The sequence below is a fragment of the Musca autumnalis genome, unplaced genomic scaffold, assembly GCF_047663935.1.
Source record: "Musca autumnalis isolate F117 unplaced genomic scaffold, ASM4766393v1 scaffold_4, whole genome shotgun sequence".
In the NCBI taxonomy this organism is placed as follows: Eukaryota; Metazoa; Arthropoda; class Insecta; order Diptera; family Muscidae; genus Musca; species Musca autumnalis.
Genome location: NW_027411977.1, coordinates 24735106 through 24747543, shown reverse-complemented (window position 1 = coordinate 24747543; position 12438 = coordinate 24735106).

Below are 12438 nucleotides of genomic sequence, written 5' to 3'. Positions count from 1 at the left end.
CGTGGATTTTTTAAAGAATATTTTTTGAAGGACTATTTGTCCTTAAAACGTGAATTTTTTAAAGAATATTTTTTGCGGGACAATTAGTCCTTAAAACGTGGATTTTTTTAAGAATATTTTTTGTGGGACAATTGGTCCTTAAAATGTGGATTTTTTTAAAGAATATTTTTTGTGGGACAATTAGTCCTTAAAATGTGGATTTTTTAAAGAATATTTTTTGTGGGACAATTAGTCCTTAAAACGTGGATTTTTTAAAGAATATTTTTTGTGGGACAATTAGTCCTTTAAACGTGGATTTTTTAAAGAATATTTTTTGTGGGACAATTAGTCCTTAAAACGTGGATTTTTTAAAGAATATTTTTGAGCGACTATTGGTCCTTAAAACGTGGATTTTTTAAAGAATATTTTTGAGCGACTATTAGTCCTTAAAACGTGGATTTTTTAAAGAATATTTTTGAGCGACTATTGGTCCTTAAAACGTGGCTTTTTAAAAGAATATTTTTGAGCGACTATTGGTGCTTAAAACGTGGTTTTTTAAAGAATATTTTTGAGCGACTATTGGTCCCTAAAACTTGGTTTTTTAAAGAATATTTTTGAGCGACTATTGGTCCTTAAAACGTGGTTTTTTAAAGAATATTTTTGAGCGACTATTGGTCCTTAAAACGTGGTTTTTTTAAAGAATATTTTTGAGCGACTATTGGTCCTTAAAACGTGGTTTTTTTAAAGAATATTTTTGAGCGACTATTGGTCCTTAAAACGTGGTTTTTTAAAGAATATTTTTGAGCGACTATTGGTCCTTAAAACGTGGTTTTTTTAAAGAATATTTTTGAGCGACTATTGGTTCTAAAAACGTGTTTTTTTAAAGAATATTTTTGAGCGACTATTGGTCCTTAAAACGTGGTTTTTTTAAAGAATATTTTTGAGCGACTATTGGTCCTTAAAACGTGGTTTTTTTAAAGAATATTTTTGAGCGACTATTGGTCCTTAAAACGTGGTTTTTTAAAGAATATTTTTGAGCGACTATTGGTCCTTAAAACGTGGTTTTTTTAAAGAATATTTTTGAGCGACTATTGGTCCTTAAAACGTGGTTTTTTTAAAGAATATTTTTGAGCGACTATTGGTCCTTAAAACGTGGTTTTTTTAAAGAATATTTTTGAGCGACTATTGATCCTTAAAACGTGTTTTTTTTAAAGAATATTTTTGAGCGACTATTGATGCTTAAAACGTGGCTTTTTTAAAGAATATTTTTGAGCGACTATTGATCCTTAAAACGTGGTTTTTTAATGAATATTTTTGAGCGACTATTGGTCCTTAAAACGTGGATTTTTTAAAGAATATTTTTTGAGCGACTTTTAGTCCTTAAAACGTGGATTTTTTAAAGAATATTTTTGAGCGACTATTAGTCCTTAAAACGTGGTTTTTTTAAAGAATATTTTTGAGCGACTATTGGTCCTTAAAACGTGGTTTTTTAAAGAATATTTTTGAAGTACTTGGTGTTACAAACTTTTGCCTTAAACTAAACCTATTATCTTCCTTTACCTCATGGTGGTGTAGGAGAGATTTCTAACAACATGTGTATAATAATGAATGGTTAAACTAAAACAACATCTTACCCTTACCAAGCCAAAAAGGAAAGTCACTCTCTCTCGGCCACTGAGAGTGAAAGAGAGACTCGCTCTCTCAGGTTAAAGTATGTGTCTGTGTGTACCATTATCAGAAAGCACAGCTGAGTTGAAACGAAACACAGTGACAGGACCCAGAAGCAGCATCCAGCTTGCCAGCCAGCTAGACAGCATCCATTATCGTGTGCCAGAAAGAGCAGCAGCAAACATTTAACGAATTTCATAGACGACGGTTGTGTGCAGTGTTGTAAGATAATCGACTTCTTTGGATAACAAACCAAAAAAACATCTAGAAAAAATTGTATATTCCCCATTTTTTGTGTGTGGAGAGAATAGAAATCAAATCATAAAAGCAAAGAAAATAAATTACAAAATAATTTTTAATAAAAATTTCTCAAAATCTAACGCGCGACACGGCAGCAATTCTATCAGCAGTAACATCTCGAATTCATTGAAATATCATTGTCAGCAGCATTATTGAAGTAACGAAAAAAAAAAGAAATATTTTATTAAATTCTGAAAGAAAAAAAAAACGAAACGACCAAAATATAAAGAAAACTTGCCACGAAAAGCGAACCGAACAACCGATATCCTAGCAAAAATCCAGCGAGTTGAAAGGTGAAAGGAAAACAATTTCTTTTTTTTCAACTTGTCTTGTGTGTGCAGTGAAGAAAAAGTGTATCTAGTTTTGTGAAAGAAATTCGAAACAAATCCCAAGTTTTGGAATTCCGAAAAAGTATTGCAAAAAATTAATGTTTGAAAAAAGAAAAGTGTTTCTAGATTCTTGTGAAAGCTTTGAATAAAACATACAACTAAAATGTGAAAAACTTCATTAAAAATTAAGGCGTGGTTTTGTGTTTTTTGTTGGCCACTATATTCCTGTGAAAAGGAAGAAAGGAGCCACCAACAACAACTATATAAAAATTACAACAAAAACCAATGTCGCAAAGAAATCTTTAAAGTTTTTAAAGCAAAAAAAAAAAGTGAAAAATATTTACAAAAAACGGGAGAAACATATCCACAAATTATACTTTAATATAAATTTTCCCATATACACATACATACATACATTCATAGGAATATACACACACAGTCACTGTAACATACAGACATATAAATGCATAAAAGCATCTTCTCTTAACTAAAGCTATAAATGTGACTTTGTCGCTGTGTGTTTGTGTGTGTATTCATAAACATTATTTTATGCATAAGTGTATACGTGTGTGTCTGTATGTGTGTGTGTTGTACGTAAAATCTCTTGTAACATTTGAGGGTTTCGTTGAAATGGAAAAAAATAACAGTTGTCTTTACGAATTTCGTTAGATTTTCTTAAACAAGAATTTCTTTTGTCACATCTTAAGTTGTTATACTCTCACTATCGCTCGCTCTCACTGTTTCTCTTTATCTCACTCCTTGGTGTTTTGTTTTCATTCTTTTGGGTCCCATTTAACCACCTACACAAAGGTGGTGTTGTTGCCATTAAATGAGAGCAACGAGGAGACCGTCAACCATTTGACAGCAAATTGACGCAAATCGAAAAACACAGACAGACAACAACAACAGAAATTATGAATGAATCCTTAAGCCTTTGATGTCGCAAAAAGAAGATATACCATTTTAAAAATGATGTGTCAATCTTCAGTAAAAAGGTTTTCTTATGAATCCGCTGCTCTCAATGATCAATTAACAAACTTCGTTACATATTAAGCCTGAAAATTAACGAAAAAAAATAACAACAACATTTTGTGTTGCACTGTTGGAATTATACTTAAGAAAGATATGTATGTAATGTTTGAGAAATAGTGCATACATTAAGGCGTTACACAAGAAATACTCAGAAACTAATAAGAGAAAGTGAAACGGGGTGGAAAAAAATAAAGTGAAACTTAAATTAAAAACAAGTGAGCAAAGGCTATAGTCGGGACGGGGCCGACCATGTGATACCCTACACCACTACCCCTGTGCATAAGGTTTTCACTGGTAAACATTTCTTTTAGGGAATATAATCCGACTACCACCAAAAATAATATGCCTCTTTCTCTCTGGGACCCCCATAAGCAATCAAACTTTCTTGACCATCCGATCAAAATTACGACCTGTAGCTTGATTGCAAAAAATGGAAGAATTGGATGAATTAACGACTATTGTGGTATCTCCCTTGTTTGACCACCTTCGCCAACCTGCTTTACGCCAATGTAAAGGTAATATTTTCTTCTTCAATTGACAGGTTTTGCCGTTGGAATACCCCTACTAAAAGCCAATATATTAACAAAGAATAAAACTTTGAATTTGTCTCCAAATGAGTTTTTGCCCATTCCGACCCCTAAATATTATCCGACCATCATTAAAATCAGTAGGCTTCTTCCTCTGTGAGACCCCAATTAACCCCTAAAATTTCGTGGCGATCCGATCAAAATTGCAACCTGTGGCGTGATTACAAAATAATCGGAAAATGGGATGCATTATCGACTATTGTCATATCTCTGCTATTTGACAACTTACGACAAAGTAATTTACATCGCTAGAAAGGTGATATTTTCTGCTTTCCTTGCCATGTTTTGCTTTTTATATACCTCTTAAAGAAACAGATATATTGGCTTTGAAATAAAACGTTGACCTTTCTCTAAATAAGTGTTTGCCCATTCCGACCCCTGTATATTGTCCGACCATCATCAAAATCAATAGGCTTCTTTCCCTTTGGGACCCCCATTAACCCCCAAAATTTCGTGACGATCCGATCAAAATTGCGACCTGTAGCGTGATTACAATAAAATCGGAAAATGGGATGCACTATTGCCATATCTCTGCTATTTGACCACCTACGACAACCTACTTTACATCGTTGTAAAGGTGATTTTTTGTACTTTCCTGGCCATGTTTTGCTTTTGATATACCTCTTAAAGAAACAGAGATATTGGCTTTGAAATAAGATGTTGACTTTTCTCCAAATAAGTGTTTGCCCATTCCGACCCCTAAATATTATCGGACCATCACCAAAATCAATAGGCTTCTTCATCTGTGAGACCCCCATTAAACCTCAAATTTTCGAGACGATCCGATCAAAACTGCGACCTGTAGCGTGATTTTCAAAAAAATAGAAAAATGGGATGTATTACCGACTATTGCGATATCTCCGTTATTTGGTTACCTACGCCGACCTAGTTTGCATCATTGTAAAGACGGGATCTTCTACTTTCATAGTCAGCCTTTGCTTTTGGAAAATTTGCAACCAACGCTGTGATATTCGCCAATATAATTAAAATCGCAAAAATTAAAATTGGGGGTTTATTTGCTACTATTGTGATATCTTCGTTGTTTGATCATCTACGAGCACCAACTTTACATCATTAGAAAGGTGATATTTTCTACTTTAATTGTCAGGGTTTGCTTTTGGTATATCCCATATAGAAGCTGAGATATTCGCTTTGGAAAAAAACGTTGTCTTTTTATCCACCTAAGTTTTTTGCCCTTTCCGACCCCTAAATATTATACGACGATCACCAAAATCAATAGGCTTCTTCCCCTCCGGGACCCTCATCAACACCAAAAATTTGGTGACGATCCGATCAAAATTGCGAGGTTTAGATGGACAGACGGACAGACGGACGGACGGACGGACTGACGGACGGACACACATAGCCAGATCGACTCAGCTCGTCGAGACATTCATTTTGGTATATATAAGTATGGGTCTACGACCATTATTTCGATGCGTTACAAACTTTTTGGCCAAAACCAACTTATAATACCCTCCCCACATAGTGGTGTAGGGTATAATTAAATATAATCTGTGGCACACAATTGCAACACTCCACCCACCGGTTGGAAAAGGAACGCAATTGTATTGATGAAGGACCAGTTATTTTAAAGATAATAGTAAACATTTTATGAAGCATACTTTTGGGAACTGAATTTGTTGTTTGTGACATATTTAAGGGGTTACTTTTACTTATCAATTGCAAAAAATCGAAAAAAATATTGGCTTATTTTAAAGTGCAGGTAGTAGGACACTGCCGCAGAAAATTGGCTGAGATATGACCGTTGAAAGTGAAGAACCCGTTGTGTTTTGTGTGTAGAGGCGCAAATTAAAATTCTTTTTTTCGAAATTGCATTTTTGAAGTCGGTGCCGAAAACGAATGGACCACTTTTCAAAAAATTTGGCGAGGTTGTTAGATACGTAAAAATGTTGTATTTAAGGGAGACAGATATTTTTTTTTTTTTATTTTTTTTAGCGATTTTTGGGCAAAATGATGTATTTTATACCCTCCCCCATAGTATGGAGGGTATATTAAGTTTGTTTTTTGTTTGTAACGCATTGAAATATACATGTTCGACCCTATAAAGGATAAAATTCAGAGTCGATATAGCCGTGTCCGTCGGTTGTAATTACTCTAGCGTCCACAATAATTGAGCTAGAGCGCTGTAGTTTTGCCAGGTCCACGTCGAAGATGGGCTATATCGGTCCACGTTTTGGTATAGTCCCCATATAACGGTACCTCCCGATTTTTGGTATTTTGGAGATTATAGCTATATATTTTGACCAAGCTACCTGTAACTTGACGTTTGGGGTTCCTAGTGGTCAAAAAACTACTTTACTAAATATTTCAAATAATGGTACTTCCCGATTTTCGGTATTTTAGCTACATTTTTGGCCAAACTAGCTGTAATTTAATATTTAAGGTTCACAGTAGTCACAAAATATCTCCACCAAAAATCGTCCATGTTTTGGTATAGTCCTCATATGAAGGTACCTGCCGATTTTCCGTATTTTGGATTTTAGCTACAATTTTTAATCGAACTACCGGTAATTTGACGGTTGATGTTCCCAGTGGTGACAAAATATCTCATCCAAAAATTGTCAACATAGGTCCATGTTTTGGTGTAGTCCCCATATAACAGTACCTCCCGATTTTCGGTATTGTGAGGATTTTAGCTACAATTTTTAACCGAATTAGCTGTTATTTGACATTCGAGGTTCTCAGTGGTCACAAAATATACCCTCCAAAAATTGTGAACACAGGTCCATGTTTTGGTATAGCCCCCATATACCGGTACCTCGCGATTTTCGATATTTGGAGGATTTTAGCTAACATTTTTAACCGAACTAGCTATAATTTGACATTTGAGGTTATCAGTGGTCACAAAGCTTTTCCTCCAAAAATCGTGAACATAGGTCATGTTTTGGTATAGCCCCCATGGCACGGTACCTCCCGATTTTCAGTGTTGTAAGGATTTTAGCTAACGTTTTTAACCAAACTATCTGTAATTTGGTATTTAAGGTTCTCGGTGGCTACCAAACTTCGGTATTTTAGCTACATTTGTTGACCAAACTAGCTGTAATTTAATATTTAGGGCTCACAGTGGTCACAAAACATCTCCACCAAAAATCGTCAACATAGGTCCATGTTTTGGTATAGTCCCCATATGAAGGTACCTCCCGATTTTCGGTATTTTGGATTTTAGTTACAATTTTTAACCAAACTACCAGTAATTTGACAGTTGAGGTTCCCAGTGGTGACAAAATATCTCCTCCAAAAATTTTCAACATAGTTTCACGTTTTGGTTTAGCCCCCCATATAACGGTTTCTCCTGAGTTTAGGTATTTTCAGAATTTTAGCTATAATTTGTAACCGAACTATCTGTAATTTTACATTTGAGGTTCTCAGTGGTCACAAAATATCTCCAACAAAAACCGTCAACGTAGGCCCATGTTATGGTGTAGCCCCCATATAACGGTACCTCCCGGTTTTCGGTATTCTGAGGATTTTAGCTACAATTTTTAACTGAACTAGCTGTAGGTCCATGTTTTGGTATAGAACCCATATAACGCCACCTCCCGATTTTCAGTATGTTATAGTGTAGCCCCATAACAATCTGACATTTGACATAGGTTCACGTATTGGTATAGGCTCCATATAACGGTACCCCCCGAGTTTCGGTATTTACCTATAATTTTTAACCGAATTTTCGGTATTTTGAGGGTCTTAGCTACTGACGGAACTACCTGTAAATTGACTTTTGAGGTGGTTCCCTGCAGTTTTCCACCAAAAATTGTAAAAATAGGTGGACACTTTGATATAGCCCCATAGGCACTAACTTTCACCTGGCTGAACACAATTTTGGGATTAGATTAGTTTAATTAGATTAATTTAGGAATTTGAGGTATCCGCGATCGAAAAATGTTTCCTCTTAAAATTGTGAAAGGAAACTAATTATTCCATTTTAATTGAAACTGTGTTATGCTGGAGGGTATAAAAAGTTCGGCCCGGCCGAATTAACGTTTTTTTACTTGTTTTTGTTAAAATCGAAATTTTGGATTTGACAGTTCATTTTTTAAAAGATTTTTTTAGATTCTGTTTCGCTTAAAGACATGATAATTAGGTTCTTAAAACGCCCACAAAAATATACGAAGATCGGCCCATTCATTTTCAAGCTATCGTTGGCACCGCAAAACGCTTATACCGCTGGTTACCACAAAACTATGCAATATTTTTTGCATAAGATGTGCTCTTTCAGATGAAAGAAAGAATTACATAAAAATGATTTTTTTTTCGTTTGCACAACCCGACTGACTTTTGTCTATTCTTTAGTCTAGTAGATATAGCCATAGTCTGTCTCTTTATCTGTCCGATAATTTTCAAATATTTAACCGATTTGTTTCAAACTTCGTACATTGTAACATACATATAATAATAATAATGTTCCACAAACATACCAGGCTGGACAAGGGAGACTTATCTCATATCAATGAGTGCACCCCGATTCATATTAGCTCATTGATATGGGACCTACAGTTTATCGCCGAGTCCGAATAGTGTGTCCTAAGACACCACTTTTAGAGAAATTTTACATGGCTGAAATACTCAGGAAATGTCACCAACATTACTGAGGGGTAGTTTGCAACCGTTTAAAAAGTGATGGTGCCTAGACGGGGAATCGAATCTGCATTGCACCACGGTGGCACCGACATTGTATATATCCTTCAATTTTTAATATTCTCACAAAAGTTCAACAATTTTCGATCAAATACACTTTAAGAATTATTCGAGAAATACTTATTGAAGTTCTTTTGGATGTTTGAGGATTGTTTCGATTTTTCCGAACCTAGTTCAGTTGGTGCTGATAACAACGATGTATATTTTTTGAAAGGAAAAGTTATGAATTGAATTGTTCATCTATTGGCAATAACGAATCGAATACCGGCTACGCAACCGAAATCCTTTTCCCCAATATTTATATATGAGAGACTTACCATATTTTGTGGCCCTTTTTGGACGTATGAACTTGTCGACAAATATATGACAAAAACCAAAAATGTTTTACAATCGACGAATCCGAGTTTCACCCATTCAGAATTCTTGAACTGTTAACATATTCTATATAGTATGATTGAAATTCTTTAAAATCAAGTGTTTTAGGAGGAATCCCATAAGGTCGACCATTAAAATTAATTTATGTGGAAGCTGTGTTGGCATCAATGTAGAAAAATAGGTCAAAATGGGTTGAAGCCAACAAGTTTTTTATGCTCCCTTCCGATATCTGACTTAACCTTACATTTTATAGACTTATGCCCAAAGAAAGTCTCAAAAATTACTTCATGGGCAATATGATAAGTGTATCATTTTTCGATATATCCACCTAAAATTGATGCTGACATTTTGAAGCCGGAATTTCGGGTTTTTTTTTTGATTTTTTTTAATAATTCGGACGCGCAACAACATAATATTTAAAATAGGGTTATTGAACTCGTGATTTTATGTCGTTTAATGCATATCTCATGAGTGTGCTCCTTTCAGCAACCTAGTAATTGGAGTCTTAAGGCCAATTTTTAATGCGTGAAGTTTTTTTAAAAACCTATTTTTTGCGTTTAAAATTTACAAGTGCCATTCAATTTCCTTTGTACCCCGCGTGAATTTATTTTTTTTACGCGACGGATCTAATGCGCCCATCCGCGATCGAATTAATCCACTAAAACCGCGGATATAGATACCCTGAAAATAGGAAAATTAGCAAAAATTTATTTTGACAAATCCGCGTACTAAACCGCGATTTTTCTTTAAATTTTTTTACGTAAATGGAATCCTTTATACGCGATTATAATATTTGCGAAAACACGTATCATAAATTACAGAGATTCGCGAGTTATATGGTTTTTTTTTTACCAAAAATTGAATGTGAAGGCACATCCGCGGTTCTTGAAGAATCTATTTGAACTATGTGTATATTGACGTATTTTTGATAGGCGCTAATGAAACCGGATGCGCATTAAAATCGTATGCACATTGCACGACTTTTACTTATTTTAAGTTTTTTGGCATTGTGAGATGCAACTGACGGCACACAATGGCCGCTGCGTGAAACATCGAAATATGCATTATTATTGAACGAGACTGATTCGCTGTATCCAAAAACGGATGCGCGTCAACTGATTTTAACTAATTCGCGAATTACAGCCTTTTTAATTTTCATATTTTTTGGGTGATTGTAATTTCAATATTACTCTTAAATTCCTATCCTTATAAGTTATCACAGTAAGCAAATAAACTTTCACGATGGTAACCCATATTTCTTGATGAAGTTTTAGCAGTACACATTATTTATTTTATGGAATTTTAACGAAATAGTTGGAGAACTCCCAAATATTTTTTTACTAATTTTTCGAATCAAACCAAAAAATATATTTGCAACATTTTTGTCTAACAATAAGTTTTTCTCTTTTGTTGTTGCTGTAATATGCAATTTATGTACCCAATCCCTATTTGGTATCATATTTTTCTGCGCATTGTCTAGATTCCGCATAAATTTTTTAAATTTATTTTTTGAGGGATCCGCAAAAATAATAATAAATTTAATAACTATTTAAAAGAATAGATATGGAATGCTGTTAACGATTTATGCATACATTTTCTCATAACAACAAATAAGATATTTTTAAATATTTTTTTTCATTATATGAGAGTAAAAACCGCTATAACTTTTGCGCGCATCGTCCAATTTGGTGAACGCGAACAGATTTGGAACCAAAGATTTGGAACCAAAAATTGTAGATTTTCTCGCAAAATAATTTTTTAATTTTTTTCAAATGGAATTTCAAAGGTGTGAACCGATATTGTCCATCTTCGAACTTAAACTTTGTTTAACTTAATATTAAAATCTTACGAAGATCAAATTTTAGACCAAATCTCTTGATAAGTTCGAGAGTTATTGTGCGCTCCAGACATTAAACATGGTGCCATTGGGATGTTTTACAACATTCTAGCTATTTTCTCAGGAAGTATGGCCTGGCTGGCTTCTGAAAAAATAATTTTCATAATTCTGTTTTTGTTAGACAGATAACACTATCAGCTATATGATGTTAAACTTTTGAGTTTTTTTTTACTATTTTTCACCAAAATCTGAGTGTTTTATGTTTTTTATATCTTCCTATATATTAACAAGTAAATAGGTATCAGTCGGCTTTGCCAATATGGGCCATTTTAGAAGTTAAACTAAGTTTGGACAAACTATGACGAAGGCCAAATTTTGGTCCAAATCGGTTATTGTGCTCTTCAGCTACTACGTATGGTGCCATATGGGGGTTTTTACAACTTTCGGAATGTTTTCCCAAGAAGTATGGAGTTGAAAAAAAATTTTACCGTTGTAATTGAGAGTCTCAATTTGAGACAGCGATTGCACGTTGCTTCAACAGAAATCAATGTTAGTCAAGAGCAGGTCTTAAAGTGAACTTATCCGAAATTTTGTGTGGGAGGTACCCGAAGGAATGGGCAAATATAGTCCATATTCAAATCTGATCTATATCTGATAGATATATTAGGATGCGTAAAGTATGGACCAAATCGGTCCGTCCCTTCAAGAGTTATCGTGCGCACAATTTTTCCGAACATTTTTGAACTTCGTGGGGACGTACCTGAAGGAGTGAACCGATATGGCTTATCTTCCAACTTAAACTAAGTTTGGACAAAATATTATGAAGGTCAAATTTTGGATCGAGTCGGCAGATCCGTTCGAGAGTTATCTTGCGCTCCAACCACTAGAAATTGTGTCATAGGGGCTTTTCGCACCTTTTAGGCTATTTTCTCAGGAAGTGTGGACTTGCCCCTGATAAAACTTGTACCGTCGTATGGGAGGCAGTGAATACAAGTTATTGCAACAAAAATCAAAGCGATTCAAGAGCAGGCCTTAATCTGAACTTATCCGAAATTTTGTGTGGGAGGTACCTGAAGGAGTGGACCAATCGAGTCCATATTGGAACCTTATCTAAGTCTGGTAGAAATTTCACGATGTGCAAAGTATGGGTGCGCACACATTTTCCGAACATTTTCGAACTTTTGTGGGGGAGGTACCGGAGAGAGTGAAGCGATATAACCCATCTTCGAACTTCAACTAAGTTTGGATAAAATATTGCGAAAGCTAAATTTTGGAAGGAATCGGTTGATTCGCTCGAGTGTTATTGTGCGCTCCAGCCAGCCAGACAGACAGACGTACGGACATGGCTAAATCAACTTAAAATTGTCTGAAACTGATTACGTTCAAAAATACTTAGGGTCTAAAACCATTATTTCAATGAGGCACAGTTTTCCCGTATGAAAGTGCATATACACTCGTTAGGGTAAATGTTAAGGGTATAATTATTTTTTTTTTTTTGTATCAGTTTTGCAACAACAACTACTGTATGTAGTTAACAGCAATCCTGAAATTATCGCTTAGTCTTAATTTACACTGTTTACTTTGACTATTCAGTAAAGAAGTAAAGTCTTGCCTGAATTAGTGAATAACGTCAATAAATCATTGTAGAATGGCGGAATAAAACAATGGC